This window comes from Lissotriton vulgaris, chromosome 12 (assembly GCF_964263255.1).
Source record: "Lissotriton vulgaris chromosome 12, aLisVul1.2, whole genome shotgun sequence".
In the NCBI taxonomy this organism is placed as follows: domain Eukaryota; kingdom Metazoa; phylum Chordata; class Amphibia; order Caudata; family Salamandridae; genus Lissotriton; species Lissotriton vulgaris.
The window spans coordinates 190,300,014-190,316,024 of NC_141700.1; positions in this window are offsets into that span (position 1 = coordinate 190,300,014).

A 16,011-nucleotide genomic window follows, 5' to 3' on the forward strand; every position below is an offset into this window, starting at 1 on the left:
TGCACATTTAAGTGAAATTTCAGCAAAATGATCTGAAAGTAGGCTTAATTATGTGGAATGCGGAACTATCATTTCAAACTATATTTTAGTGAGAAATGCATCCTTCCGTCAATTTTTGGCATGAGGACACATTTAACAAAACACCACAAACACCAGTCGCTCCTATTCTGGTGTTTCTGCGCTTGCAACTGGCACATTTTTGCAGTAATTTGTTACCGTGAATGGTGCATAATTAAGTGAAGAGGCATAATTATAGAAATTTTGTGTAAAAAATATAATCTGACATTTCCAAAATGTTGTAGATTATTCTGGTGGAATTAAAATTTCGGTCTGACCAAGGAAGTTTACATTATAGTAGTAAATGTGATATGGACAGAGGGGAGTGACTGGAAAATGGGGAAAACTTACTACAAAATGGATGGATTAATCGAGAAAAAGAAGGCTTTTAGGTAAGACTAAGGGGGTTTTTAGGGAAGCGTTGCACCAACCCTCAAAATAGTAAACCCATTCCTAATGACACGCTACACTTTTAAATATGCTACTAAAAGGTCCAAAACAATCAAGTCAAGTAAAGTCAATCAATCTTTATTCGGATAAAATGATATCCATAAAAAAGTCATAAAAACATTACCAAAAGATTGAGAAACACTTGAAATAATTTCACAGTATATCAAGAAAATCTAAAAAGATTTAAAAACTAGTTGATGTTAAAGTATGCAGTGATCTCTTAAAAATTATGTCAATAATATTCATAGCTCATATCTCTTGTAAATGTCTAAAACATCCTACTTCATACAGTAGTTACTTTGTTTAAGCTATGCATAAGTCTTCCATAAATTACATGAATAGTATTCATATCTCATATCTCTCATAAATAACAAAAGCATCTCTCTTCATAGCATATATTTTCATGACCCATCCTCACTGTTAATACTTCAAGGTATAAAATGATTTTCCTTCTAGAGATGGCAGTTATAATAAAAGTAGCTACAGAGTAACATATGTCCACATTTTATAATTAGCAAATATACTTAAATGTTTCCTGGTAATAACTATAGTTTCCAGTAACAAACAGAGGTCATAGTATTTGATTTCTTAAGTCCTTGTAAAATATTCAGGACAAGATAAAATGTATAGTTGATTTATTAGAAGTATTTGGGAAGAGTCTGTGATCATACCCCCTTGTTAGAAAATGCAAGCTTAAAGTGCAGTGTGCCTAACATAATCTTGAAAGATAGAATCTATGTTGCGTATTTAGCACAAATAATACATAATTTTGGATTCCTTCTTTTATAAGGGTGAGCAATAACTAAGTACAAAGAGCTTACAGTTCTCTTGTTTGTTCCTGTCTGCCTCTCTCTTCCCCATTAAAATAGCTTTTAATTCCTTCTTGCTATAATGCAAGATACTAGAGGGGTCCTCCATGCTCAGGTTTATATTCACCATTATTAGAATGCTTTTAATATGAGCTACCCATGTGATCCTCTAAGCATTCAAGTGTTAGACAATCTAATTCCAATTCTTTGCCAAACTTTGCACCAGTTTTACCCCAGTGATTGCGCCAAACAAAATGGGACTTATCTGGATAATATTCTCCTAGAAAGGTACCATGAGCACTATGTGTACAATATCAGAGGAGGTTGTCATTGGGATAATTCCCTCCAAAAAGACGTTCTCTTGTGTCTGTAAGGGAGCATAATTTTCCAAACCCCACAATGGGCCCCATAGGTATCACTGGGGAGACATTTAGCTTTGTATACATTTGACAATTCTCTGATTGGCTAATTGCCTATTTAGGTGCCAAATCTAAAAAGGGCATCTTTGGATCTTAAAAATTTAAACTTCCCAGCTTTTGCCTGTGTCGCTCAATTACCACAGCTAGGGAATTGCATACCAAGGTATGAACATCTAGGGTTTCGGCCAGCCCCTCACCCTTAATATGACAAACACTTTTTTGGCCCATCATTTTCCCACACACCATGGTAAAAGTTTTCTTTAGGCTCACTTTCAAATCTTTATCCTCCATATATGAAATGAAGGTGTTAATAAACAGCTGAAGCACATTAGTGTCTCTAGAAATCAGAACCGCAGCATTGGCATATAGGAGGATAGGCATTGAACGATTGTTAACACTAGGTGCATTTTCCTGAACTTTTTGTAATATCTCATCCACTCCTTGGATGTATAGTGAAAACAACGGGGGCAAGAACAAATCCCTTTCATACCCATATGATAACTTACAGCGAGAGGTACATTCCTCCTTTGACTCGTAGCGAAGTTGGGTAGTCAAGAGGGCATTCATTTGTGACAAAAATGTAGCAATCCGAATTGGGGCACCCAGCTTTACAAGTGTCAGCCATAACTTAGCATGATTCACTAAATCAAATGCGCTACGTAGGTCTGAAAATCACAAATGTATGTGCTCCTCTTTTGCTACACATTGCTCCATTGTACCAACATCCCTACTGAAGCCATATTGTGGGTCTGTTAGAATGTGATTGTTGATCACCCATGTCTCCAACCTTTCCAAAAGGACTCTACCATTTAGTTTAGTGGTAGAATCCAGAACAAATATTGGTCAGTACCACCTGGGATCTCCTCTGTCCCCCTTTTTGAAAATTGGAACAATAATACGGTCCAGGTGTTTATGCATGAGTGGATTTTTCCAGGGCATCAGATACTTCTTCAGGGCTTATAGGTGATCATTGTACAGGCCCTATTGAATATAATACGGCAAATAGCAGTTCTATAGCAAGATTATCTGTGTTAAATATCCTTCCATAGTGTTTTAACCAGTTTGCCTGTAATACAAGAGCCTCAACCCTAGGAGCAGCTTAATCTTTCAAAAGTGGCTGATTGATAATTTCTCAAAAGAGAATGTTATCATTAGTATTAGTGGCCTGTTTTAAACTATCCTAACCCTGTCTTGCATCTCTCTTCTCCTCTTGGCCAGTGCGTGTTTATAGATAACTCTCAAGATATTAATTTTGTCCTTATCCCTCGATATCTTGTACAGGTACAATTATGAGCAAACCAGCTGTAAATCTTTAGGAAATTTCTCTTCTTTATAGATCTTAATTTGCCATCTATCTCTGTCAATTCTTTTACTAAAAGCGGCTGCAAGTAAGGGAGGTAATCCAATTTGTACAAGTTTTGAAGCCACTAAAGTTTTCTTTTATTCGTTTTTTCTAATAGGAGTGTACTGCTGTTGTACCACTAGGCCCATTTACTAACCTTAGAGTCCTTTAATTTCCACCTCTGATGGATCTTGAACCATGCTGTTAGGGGTCAGACATAGAGGGTCCAGTCTAGTCATCAGAAAAGGACCTAGATTTGTATAACTGACCTACAAACTAGTAACTAGATTCATGTATATGACTCTCAATAATACACTATACAAGTTCAGAATTATTATAGCTAAACCAAATCTCCTAAAGAAATTTAGAGAAGCTAAGATCATACAAACAAGTGTGTCAGTTAAAGCTATATAAATAATATCTTTAGGACCTGTTGCCTAAAGACCTCTCTTTTAGAATTCTCATCCCTCATCATGACTATGGAAATGCACAGGAGGCCAATCATAGAAAGACAGAAACAGGATCTTTAAATGGGTAGAATTTATCATTGAATTTAGGGAGTAAATACATCAGTCTCAGGTATTTATATTTAAAGGTAAAGATTATTCAGAATTATCATCCTTGGCACATCAATTGCCAAAGTTTTAGAAGGAGGGTTTAGAAAAGGGTATGAATCATGTTGTGGTATTGGGTTCCCAAGGCCTACATGCTCCGCAGAAATACCCACTTACACCAAAAGAACTGTTGGCACGGAAACTGAAAAGTACAAAAGACAAGTTTATTAAGACCCCATGGGGTGGTGGTACATTCCTACAGCACCCTTCGGCAATGCAAGAAGTATCACACCGAACGTTGGTGTGAGTCCTTCTTTTATACACTTTACAGGTAATAAAAAGATAGGCCGTACATGGTTTACAGAGTTTATGTACATATATGGCCATTTTTGGAGCACAGCCAACTCATGGGAGGGGTTACAACTCCACTGGTCAGTTTGGCGGAACATTCCTGAGGGGTGACTGGTCAGTTGGAACTGCGCATGTACAGGCTTGACCATTACTAAAAATAGCCTGTTGCTGGGCAAACTCGAGTGGTCAGCGGCACGGACAAAGGACTAAGGGGCATGCTGACCACGAGGCCGCTCATTCCCTAAAATGGCCGCCGTAACATACAAAATGGTGTTTTTCGAGTAAGGCCAAGTTAAGGGAAATAACGTGTAGCAAAGCTAAACGCTAACCCGGCCATTGTCAAATTACGACAATGTCAGCTCAATAATTCTCTCCACTGGGGAAGGAAATCCAGTAATAGTGCACACAGCAAATGCACCAGCCAGGATAGTTTGCAAGTTCGAAAGCTGTCTTTCATTCCAATAGGAAGGAATCGTCATGCGAAAGGTGGCAAAAGGAATGTGCATGCCATCAAATGGCAAAGAGGATGTCTGCTTCCCTGATCATCATTCCAACAGATAATATAATTTTCTAATTTCAGGGTGGCACCTCCTGGGCACCCCATCATATCAGACCACTCAGTCCATTAGTCAGTTCGTATAGAATGCTCATCATGAGACATAAAGAAGATACATTTTACGGGAATATAGGTATTTCAGGTTACAAAATTATCATATGATCCAGTAGAGATAAACCTCCAACAAAGATCCTTTAACAGGGCACATGAACAAGTTTGAAAGGGCAGTTTTCCAATCAGATGTTCCCACTGAAACAATAATTCTAACTTATAGCCTTTGTAAGACTATGAGAATGCCTGAAATAGGTTACAGTTGTAATATTGAAATATTCTCTCACAGAGACAGAGTTGAGCAAGAGAAAAGGAAAAATATGGGCAAACATGCAAACAGGTCAATTTCAATTTAGGGTAATATTAATAAGAAATGTAGGCATTCAAATATGCATTTTCATGACGAATTGTGACGTTTAGATACGAATATGCTTTTTCAGGTTACACGAAACTTACGTCCCGAGCATTGACGGACGCAAGCACTTCTACGATTAAGGTGGGAGCCGTTTCTCTGGCTCATCTTTTTAAATACCCACCACCTTAGTTTATGATACTGATAGTCGCTGTAATCCTATCCTTTAGATTACCTTGATCCAGAGTGAGCAGTTGGGACCACTTGTGTTTACAGTTACCGTCGAAGTTAAGATCCATGTTAATGGAGTAAATTTTATATGGCAAGCCACCCTTTATGTTCCCCCGCTACACATTTTTTATTGACTCTAGGACGTGACATCTGTGTCACTGATTACCATAAATGAATGACACACTTTGGGGTGATCTTTTAATGCTGCAATCATTTAATCATTTCAAATAAGATAAAAATTGCACTTTTCTTTTATTTTCTTTAATGAGCACCCACTTTAGTTTACAGTGCAAATCCTAAATACTTTGTGATGCAGTAAACTTACTGCGTTTGTTGTGTTATAGATCACTGTGGATTGGACCAACATTGACAAGACACCTTGATTGACTGAATTGTTTCTCCCCTGACGAAGGGTTCCGTTTTATAAACCCGAAATGCATTGGGATTTTTAAAGTTAATAACGTTGTTTCATGTTTATATGTTTAAGCACAATGTTATGCTACTCAATTGTCTAAATAATAGTGCATCTACCAGAGCGATACATGTTTATCAGCATGCATACAATGTTTGTAATTATGGATTTATGTTTTTTTGCAAAATGACGATCTGAAATTTGATAAAAACTTTTTGCCTTTGAGCACTTTTGATTACTTGTGTTTTAACTAAATTCAAATAGCTTTAGAGACACTCTTGCCCACTAGCTGTGCACTACCTTGACTGTGGGTTTCCCACAGTCCATCTTTGCATTCTATTCCATTGAGAAATCATTGGGTCCTTTCTCAAAAATAGGCAGTAGCACGCAATTTCTTTACAAGCAAACAAAAATTTCTAAATTTGGTTTAACTCATAAGAGACAAACAGCTTACTTAGGTGTGCAATCATACGATTATTTTTTGCACTCAGTCCATTAGTCAGTTCGCATAGGATGCTCATCATGAGACATAACGAAGATACATTTTACGGGAATACAGGTATTTCAGGTTACCAAATTATCATATGATCCAGTAGAGATGAACCTTATACAAAGATCCATTAACAGGGCACATGAACAAGTTTTAAAGGGCAGTTTCCCAATCAGATGTTCCCACTGAAACAATAATTCTAACTTATAGCCTTTGTAAGACCATGAGAACGCCTGAAACAGGTTATAGTTGTAATATTGAAATATTCTCTCACAGAGACAGAGTTGAGCAAGAGGAAAGAAAAAATATGCACAAACATGCAAACAGGTCAATTTCAATTTAGGGTAATATTAATAAGAATTGTATGCATTCAAATATGCATTTTCATGACGTTTTGTGACATTTAGATATGATTTACAGTGTAAATATGTACTTAAAGTAAGTAGGTTCATTGTGAATGACGTGTAACTATAAGGTACTATGCATTTCAAAAGTACCAACATTTTACTCTCTCGCCAATTCTTAACATTTTTTTTAGTTTTAGGCACATTAAGTTACTACATATATAAAAATGATTCTGTGAAAGTTTCAGTGAAATCAGAATTAGCATTTACGTGCAATATCATTTCTTCTTCTTGATTAATGCACACTGCACCATGAGCAAATAAAGTAATAAGCAAATCTTCAATAATCGTTCATAATGTCATCTAATTTATATTTAGTTTTGTTAATTCTTCACATATCATTATCCAAAAGAAAGCTATTTAGTAATACTACCACACATGTAAATCATCAAATTCACATTTCAATTTCATCTTAAAAGAATACCATAGAATCTTAGTAAGTACATACCTAAGCTATTCAAACAAGCAACTTTACTTCTACTCTACTCTTTTCTGCATGCTTTTATGATGCAGTAACTAAGGGCATCATTACCATGGCGGGTGGACAAAGTCTGCACGCCACCGTAACAGAACGAGGGACCATCCAAGAAGGGTGCGGCCTTTCTGCACCTACAATTAGGATGCTACCTCCACTGTGGTGCCGGCATCCCCTATTCCCAGCATGAAGGCGGGCGGTGCTCACAGCACCGCCCGCCACAATGCTCGGAATGCACGTTGTGCATTAACATGCACAAGGTGAAAGGCACCGCGCGGTGCCTGCCACTTTGTCCATGCCAATGCAGGGGGGTACCATACCCCCAAGTGCACCCCCCATCCTCCCAACTTCCTGGGGGCTCTCTACCGGTCCCCAAAGGCAAAGACCGCATGCCATTCCATGGCGGTAACACCGCCATGGAAAGGCTGATCTCTGTTGTAATCCTAATATGGATGGTGGTGTCTTGTAGACACGGCTACCATATTAACAATGTTTTCCACCCGGTCGACTAATCGACCAGCAGAAAAGTGGTGGATGGTCTTTCCGTCTGCCGTGGCCTCCCAGCCATTCTAATGTGGCAGGGGGTCTTTGAAGTGTGGATGGTGGGCAGATCGGCACCACCGGGCCAGCGGTGACTACCGCTGGACGGGCAGGGGCGATCCGCCCGCCATCTTAATTGCCACCTAAGTTACTTTTTAACTATATCTCAAAACACTTCAACGTAAATAAGCATCAGTTGTGCACAATTGTTGTTTTCTTTCAAAAGGTGTCAAAATGTAGTTTATATGTCAAGTAAGGAATAAGCAGTTTGTCTGCTTCATCAGATCATCTAAGGCTAAATCCATCATGACCTTGTTTAAGAGGCGTGAAAGTTGCAGGCCGTTCATGGGAGAGGTAATAATGTTAAGAACCAATATCAAAAGCCGCAAACAGAGACACTCTTTTTCAAGTGCTTGATGTGCTGGCAAGTGAAGTCAGGTGCGGACTCCTTTGAAGATCGTGGGACTTGTGGTCCGAAGCCTCCTGATGTGCTCCAAAGCATCAGCAGCAAAGCGAAGATGAAAGACCCCTCATCTGTTGCATATTTTGCCCATGAAGTCAAATTATTGGTAAAGCATCAGCGGTGAAGGGAGCATGACAGTCCTCTCATCTGTTGCAGTGTCTCCTCTCAAGCAGGGGGAAGCTCACTCACAACCTGGATGTCTGCCTGAGTCCAGTATGAAAGTACTACCTATTCAGATAAAAATTGCCATTACAGGCACCAGTGATGTGGCACGAGCAGCTAATCCAGGCTACAACCATCATAAATGTAGTCCAGCTAACCATTGATAACTGCAAGACCCTTCCTCTGTAAAAAATTGGAGGTAGGATTTAAAATAGAATCCCAAAGGAAATATTATTTATTTAAATTAAATTATTTAAATTAGTTAAGAGTGTAAACACCTTTAATTTAATGTTAAAAAAAATGTTTATGTTATTTTGAACCCTTAAATGGTGAATGGCCAAAAGGAGTAAAGTTACTCAAAAGTATAAGAGTAAACTCACATGTGTAGAGTTAGTCATATGTAAGTTTATCTTTGTGAATACCCACCTTAAAGTTAGAACCCAATTAAAATTGAAACAATAAACCAAGGTAGTTTAGACATCCACAACTAGAGAAATGTTTCAGCATTCCATTTCATCTAAGTTGCTGACTGCATTGGGATAAACCATTAAAACATAGAAATTGTGCATTTCTGCCCAATGGAATTTCTTTATGAAGTGGGTCCAATCTATTGCAGTGAACATAAAATAATGAGCATTGTTTTGTTTTATGGCGTATACTTTATCAGTTACAAGCTTCACATCCCTGCTACTTGACTGGCCTTCAAGACCTGTTTCTATATCTTCCAAAAATCTTCAGAATTCATTCTGGGCAAGTGAGAAAGACATAAGTTCATAAACAATCCCTAGCCCTAGGAAATAAAAGGATACCCACATCTACTCAAATGCATTATAGTGCCTTTCAAATTTACAAAATTGTTGTTGATTTCTAATGGTCACAATAAACAAATGAGATACTCCCTTTTTTTAAAGTTTTAATTTATAACTGTTTCTAAAATTCTGAAGGACTGCTCACATGTCAAATAATAGGTGCTGATCAAAGAAACTGAAGGACCTATTAGATGTTTAATCACTTATATCAGTACAGATCTTGGATTCACCAACATGCTCAAAATAATCACCAAGACTAAGGTTTATAAGTGCCTCATGCTAGTTATCTCACCAGATAAAATCTGATGCCAAGGTGTTTGTAAGCGTTGGGTATGATAAATACTGTCTATTCGAAATGTAACCTTTGAATGAGGCGTCACCTGCTGATTTTGGTGCCTGCTCACAAAAAATCGACATTTTCCGATATTTAGAAGTGATTTTTTTCATAGGTTAAATTCTAGGAGGTTAGACCTTCTCAAATGTCATGGTGTGGCAATTTAGGTGTTATTTTCCTGGTAATTAGCAGGTGTAATAAACATCCCACTACTTAATATTACACAAAATTGTGCTTCACAAACTGTTGTATGAACAGGGAACATAGTTTACTGAGCATTGGAGATGCTTCAGTTACCTAAGCAGTTTGGAATAACGTGCCTTTGAGGGTTTAAGTTGGAAATCTCTGCCTATTCATATGAAGAAAGGACCATGGCATCTCAATAAATGACGGTTCTTCAGAACAAAGCTTAGCACAGATTGAAGATGCAACCCTCAGTAATCAATCCTGGTGCAATCTGGGCACTATTGTGTTGTAAGCAATATACATATAAGCATATAATATTCTGGAGTCTGCAATACCTGTATAAAAGTCAGTCTTGATTAGTGTCTCAAGTCACCTCAATAAAAATTAGCTGCGATAGCTTATTACAGTTGAGTTGTGATATAATGCCTGCAACCAAGGTGATGGGCAGGCAATGAGCATCCATGCAGATGAAGCTTAAACAAGGAAAATGAGAGATGACTTTTCACTCTTCTGATCTATTTTTATAAAATGAACTGTGTGCATCACAAAGAAGATGTCTAGGCCAACATGGTATTTATTGCATGATATAGTACATCACAGTACAGTGAACATCTCACTGAATTTGTGCATGCATTCTGAGCTACAATTTTTTAAAACCGATTTATATTAAAGTGATTCTAATATATTTCTTACTCAAGTTGCTATCTGGTTTTGGTGTGTTTATAATTGTAATATAGATGTTACCTTTATTATGCATGTCTGCAAACATACTCTCTCTCCCTTATGAAAGAGCAAGACATCAGTTGATGTTGTGTGATAAATCAGCTGTTCAATTGTAGATTTGTGGCAGTGAAAATATAAAAAGCTGGGTAATTTGTTCACTGCTCTGGAACTGATCAAGCATTCCTTATATCCCACAACTAGGTTGACAGGAAGTCCAGACCATGATTTTTCACAAAATGATATAAATATGTTTAATATGTTTGTCTTTATGAATTGTAGACTATTCCTTTGATTCTCTGCTACTTGCTTGTTTTTCAGAAGTTGTAGCCTTCCCTGGAACATGCTAATATGTACAGTATTTTAAAATATAGAAGTAGTATTGTGCTGAATATGTTAAGGACACCCTTGACTTTGTGACTTTACTTCTGCTAGTCACATTCCATGGCTCCACGAAAACCTGCAAATATTAATTGAAGATATTGTTTAATCTTTAATATTTATGCAGTCATTTGTAACACTGCTTATGTTTATAAATGCAATTAATGACTCTTGATTGATGTTGCCATTTAAAGGATAATGAGGGAGGGAATATACATCTGGCCCTTTCAATGCTGCAATTCTGCAGGAAAAATGGTAGATTGAACTAATATTATACTTTGTCTTGTTATGTGACATTGTTTATTTGCTTTTGTTTTTCAAGCTTATTTGGCATTCATAATCTTCTTTGTGAATTACCAAACCAAGTGTAGTAATACGTCTAACAATGGAAATAAATAGTAATAAAAATACCTGGTACATGTTTTTAAGGACTTACCAAATTTTATAAATGTAGTTTTTGCTGACCCACACACATCTTACATTATTGAGCAATTGGCTAAAGTACATACTCGAAGGCTGAACAGAGCGTGTTTAAAATACTTCTTTATCTGCTGTATGATTTAAACTATGTTTGGAAAGTGTAGGTAACGCTTGTGTTTGGCTAGAAAAAAGTGATTTGCAGAAGGGCACAAAAAGCGACATATCAAGTGGTTAGATTTAGGCCTTACATGCAGAGTTATAACCTGGACTTGCGATTGAGCCTGTCTGTTTCTAAGGAGGTTCTGGACTTCAGGAGCAGCTTCCCTGCCCCTGGGCCCTGATTGGCCCTCTAGCTCCCAAGCAATCCCGAGCCCTCTCCCTCTCACACTTTCAGAGGCACTTTTAGGTCTATGCATGGAGCCCCAAGACAGGCATCTCCGTCTTGTAAACCCAGCCTCTCTGTACCCTAACTGGCCCCGTGAACAAACAACAAAGAAGGTGGTAAGAACAAAGACTTGTGCTGTGAATTTCTGAAACTTTAAATCTGCTGCTATTTTGTGAAAACTGCAGTTTTTTTCCTGTGAATGTTTGAATGTGTGTCCTTGTTTCCCCTGTACTTAGCTTAGGCCTGCAGGGGGAAGTTCCCAGGTCACGCCCCCTGTTTATTTTTTTAAGTTAAAAAGGCAACGTATACCCTCAGAGGCTGAGCAGAGTGTGTTTAAAAGACTAATTTGTCTGCTTTATGGTTGAAACTGTGTTGTGGAAACTGTTTTTTTTCTCCAGTGACTGTTTGAATGTGTGTCCTTGTTTCTCCTGTACTGTGCTTGGGATTGCAGGGGCAAGCCCCCAGCCCATACCCTGCCCTTATTTTAAATTATTTTTAGTTGTTGTATTCTTAAAGTTAAAATGGCAAAGTACACACTCAGAGGTTGAGCAGAGTATGTCTAAAATACTGCTTGGTCTGCTTTCTGGCCTAAACTGTGCTTGGAAAGTGTATGTAGCACTCCTTTTTTTAAAAAGATTTTTTTTAAGTGCCCAAAAAGGGAGTATATTAAGTGGCTTGGATTTGTAAGGTTAAAATCTGGACCTGTAAAGTGTGGATTGAGCCTTTCTGTCTCCAAGGAGACTTTGGCCTTCAGGAGCAGCTTCCCTGCCCCCGGGCTGTCAGCTTGTGCTTAAGGTAACATGCACTTTACATACTTTTCTTATTGGTTGTTACATTTGTGCACTGATTGGTTACTATATGGGACTTCAATTGGACTTGGCGCTTAGTGTTCTGATTGCAGATATGTTTGGGATTCTGATTGGTTCATGTGGCTGGCTTTTCTACTGGACTTAATACTTAGGGTTAGGGTGCTGATTGGCTGATGGGTTTGGAATTCTGATTGGTTCCTGGGGGGTAGGTTCTCAATTGGACTCAGAGCTTAGGTTCTCATTTGTTTCCAAGACTTGGGCTGTGGTTGATTGTAAGGACCTTTCTCCTATTGGTTTAAAGCCTAGGCTAGTGTTCTGATTGGTTAGGGTTAGGTCTAGGCTACCCATTGGCATAAGGAGTTACCTGATCACTAAGTTTATTTAAGGTTAGGGTTTAGGGTGTCTCAGCCCAGGTGAAGAGAAAGGCAGTTGCCTGTTTGGGTCTGTTTGGGACTGGTCGAACCCAGGGCCAGAAATTCTGCCCTTTATTCCATTCCCCAGCACCGACCTAACCCATCCACAAACATATTAACACACTCACAGCAAATGCACTCGACTCATGTACTACAAACACATCATAACAACATTTCATTGTCTCAAAAAACACTAAAAATCCCTACAACCGGGGGGCGTGGCCGAGCGCGGAGCGAGATGGCCGCTTAGTCCGCGAGCTCCGCTCGCCACGGCATTTATCCTTTGACTATCCTGCTTTTCCCCGGGTCGCACTGGCTCGGGCAGTGCTCACACGGCGTCGGAAGGTGCGAGGATCAGCGGGCGACAACTCCGGCGCTTGGCCGTGACCGGCGACCCTTCCATCCACCCTTTCTCGCTAGATGCCGTGGCGGCGTCCGACTGCTGGCCGAGAGACCGGATGTTGGTGCCGGCCGCGGGTGCCACTTGAGGTCGCGGCTTTGCGGGCCACGAAGCCCATATCGTTGAGCTGCGGGAGACACTGCGCCAACCCAGACGGACGTGGGGTTTTGGCGCCGCCACAGACACGGACGCACACGCTGGAGATCTGATCCACCGCCTAGTAAGACTGTTCCTTTGTTCTCTGTGCTGCGTGTGGATCTACTGGATGGGCTGAGATCGCCATTTTGGGACGGGAGCAACGTTGCTGGCGCTGGCTGACCTGGGGCAGACCGGTGCATCGTTTTCAGACCTCGGAGGTATGGAGGTCGACGCTCCTGCACACAGTTGATGGGTCTGTCCCTGCTATTGAGACTCTGTGCCACATAACGCTAATTCTGCCCGCGCTTCTTATGGGACATCCTGTGACTGAGTGAACTGTGTATTGGCAAAGTGTAATGGCGGATCGATCGTAGCAGCTGGAGGTGGCGCCAGCCCCCGCTCTGGTGAATTTCATACTAACTTTTTGGCTGGGCGGTTCGATGGGGGCCACTGACACTGGCCGAGGTAGAAGATATCCTGAGAGCGAGTGAGTTTATATCGGCTAAGTACCATGGAACCTACGGCTCGCGACCTCATTGCTGCTCTGAGCTCCCTGCGCTTTACCTGGTTGGATGGGGCCGGGGACCTTGAACGGCGCCTGAACACTATTATTACCCAGCCGTTGGAAGAAGGCTCCGTCGATCCCGTGAGAAGTAGTGTCGTGGGCGGATCTTTGCCGCCATTAGATGTGCCTGCTACGTATCTACTGGTGGTGCCGTGGAGGGCCCTGGATGATGTTGGTCACAGATCCCACTTAACCGGCCGCGTGAATGCGACATCGGGGCCTAGTGCTGCAAAAAGTGCGGATTCCCTTCATGGGCCTGTTTCACCACCCGGCCATCTTGTGCTGCCGCTACCGGGTCGCAACCTGAGGGATTTGCTCGGAGCCCTGTTCCTGTGCCTACAGGTCTTAAGGAGATCACTTTTCAGTCCCTTGCTTCTGAGATCTCTCACGGAATTGCTCTTCTTCTACCCGCCTGGCCGCCTTGTTCGTCCGGGGCGGTGCCCCATTGCAAACTTTCAGTGGCTACGTATTGACGGAAGGGTCAAGTTGGGACAGGGGTGAACTCTTCCTTTATGCATCGCAGGACTGATCCCCGGTCACCCATTATGATGTGGACGCTTTGCTGAACTATACTACGACGCCGCCACTGCTTGACGACCTGCTGGTCTGTTGGTGATCGAGCCTGAGCTGTTTTGTGCGAATGGGGTGGGGCGGGAGTCTGCTTGTGTTGCCTTTCCCCCGTCTTTTCCCTTATGTGGGTACTCTTGGGGCGACAGGCACGTTAGTAGGGGGGGGGGGGCGTAGCCTCTTTGACGTGCAGGGTGGGGGGGTTGGGGCTTGATTTTCGTTTTCCTTTTTGTTTCTATGGCCTTTTCTTCTTGTTTTTTCTCTTGTTTCCTCTCTTCTTCCTATGTATCTCGGGTCAGATGGGGGTTGGGTTTAGTTCTTTCCGGGACGGATTTTCACGCTTCGCGTCTGTGTCACTATCGCAAGGTTATTGATTTACGACCATGATATCGATTTTAATGCATAGTTACTGAATGATTACACATCCTGCTTTTCCTTCCCTCTTATACTACTGTTTGAGGGCGCATTTTCTGCTGCTAATTTTCCCATGTAATAAGTGCACTTTTGCGTGTCGTAGGATCCTTTCATTGTTGTCATAGAATGATCCCTCTTATATCCTACTATACCGTATACAAGCTAGATTGCAACTCCTGATGTGATAAATTGACTGGGCGGGCCCTAACTGGGGTGATATGTACTTCGGTGCTTGTTTATCCTTATTGTGCTGATTTACGCCAGTATATCGATAAATGATGTTTAACTCATGTATATCCTTATACTTGGTCCGCCCTTTCAGCTACCCTATCTGACTTTAGGACGATTCGTCAAAATTACAAAATGAAACCCTCTTTATCCTTTTCCTGTGGCTCCTTGCCAGTCCACCGTAGTGTTGTTATTTTTGTCCTCTATTTGCAACGCAAGGTACCTTGGAAGGCTATTTATTGTCATAGCGGCCGGCCCGCAGTGGTTGTAGGCAGACACTGTGTACCATATCTCTGATAAATAAAGGTTTTCAAAAAAAAAGAAAAAATCCCTACAACCCTCATAAACACACCTTTCTACCCTACCTGAAATACAATGGCACCTTCACTCTCCCAGAAAGCATCACTCTTTCCTATACCACTAACAAATCCACACATCACCAACACAACAAAAATCCACATTATGCATAGCTTGAGTCTAGCTAGACACACACTCCCTGTTCATGCAAAGCACCAGCTCTACCCTCTACTTGCTCTTAAATAGACCCTTTTCTGTCACCACCAAACCTATACTCAGCCCTGCATAATTTTTATCCGCTAACACCATGTTCCTCTTTTTACCAAAAACACACAACAAAACAATCCTCACACTCCATTCCACCACACATATCACCTCTTCTAGCTATCAAATCTAACACAAACTTTCATAAAATACACTCTTTTGCAAAACACATCACCACCCATTTATCATTAAACTTCCAATCACTAACAATACTTCACATACAAATCCTTCTCAGAAAACCACTACATCATCATCTCCGCTCACTACTCCACAAAAACAATACATAATAAACACACCAGCATGACAGAATAACACACACACACACACACACGTTTGCATAGTACTTTCCATCACAACCTAGGAACATACATGCACTCCTACCCTCCCATCCATTCAAATATTACACATCCTAAACTATCTTTACTGTCTATCTTTCCCTCTTTCTCCACATCTAACACAAATACACCAACCCAAAATTCATTGACACTTGGACTCCTGCTCTGGATCCAGGAGCGAGCTATACAGACGGACACAAGCTGACACAATTGACAGTCTAACTCGGA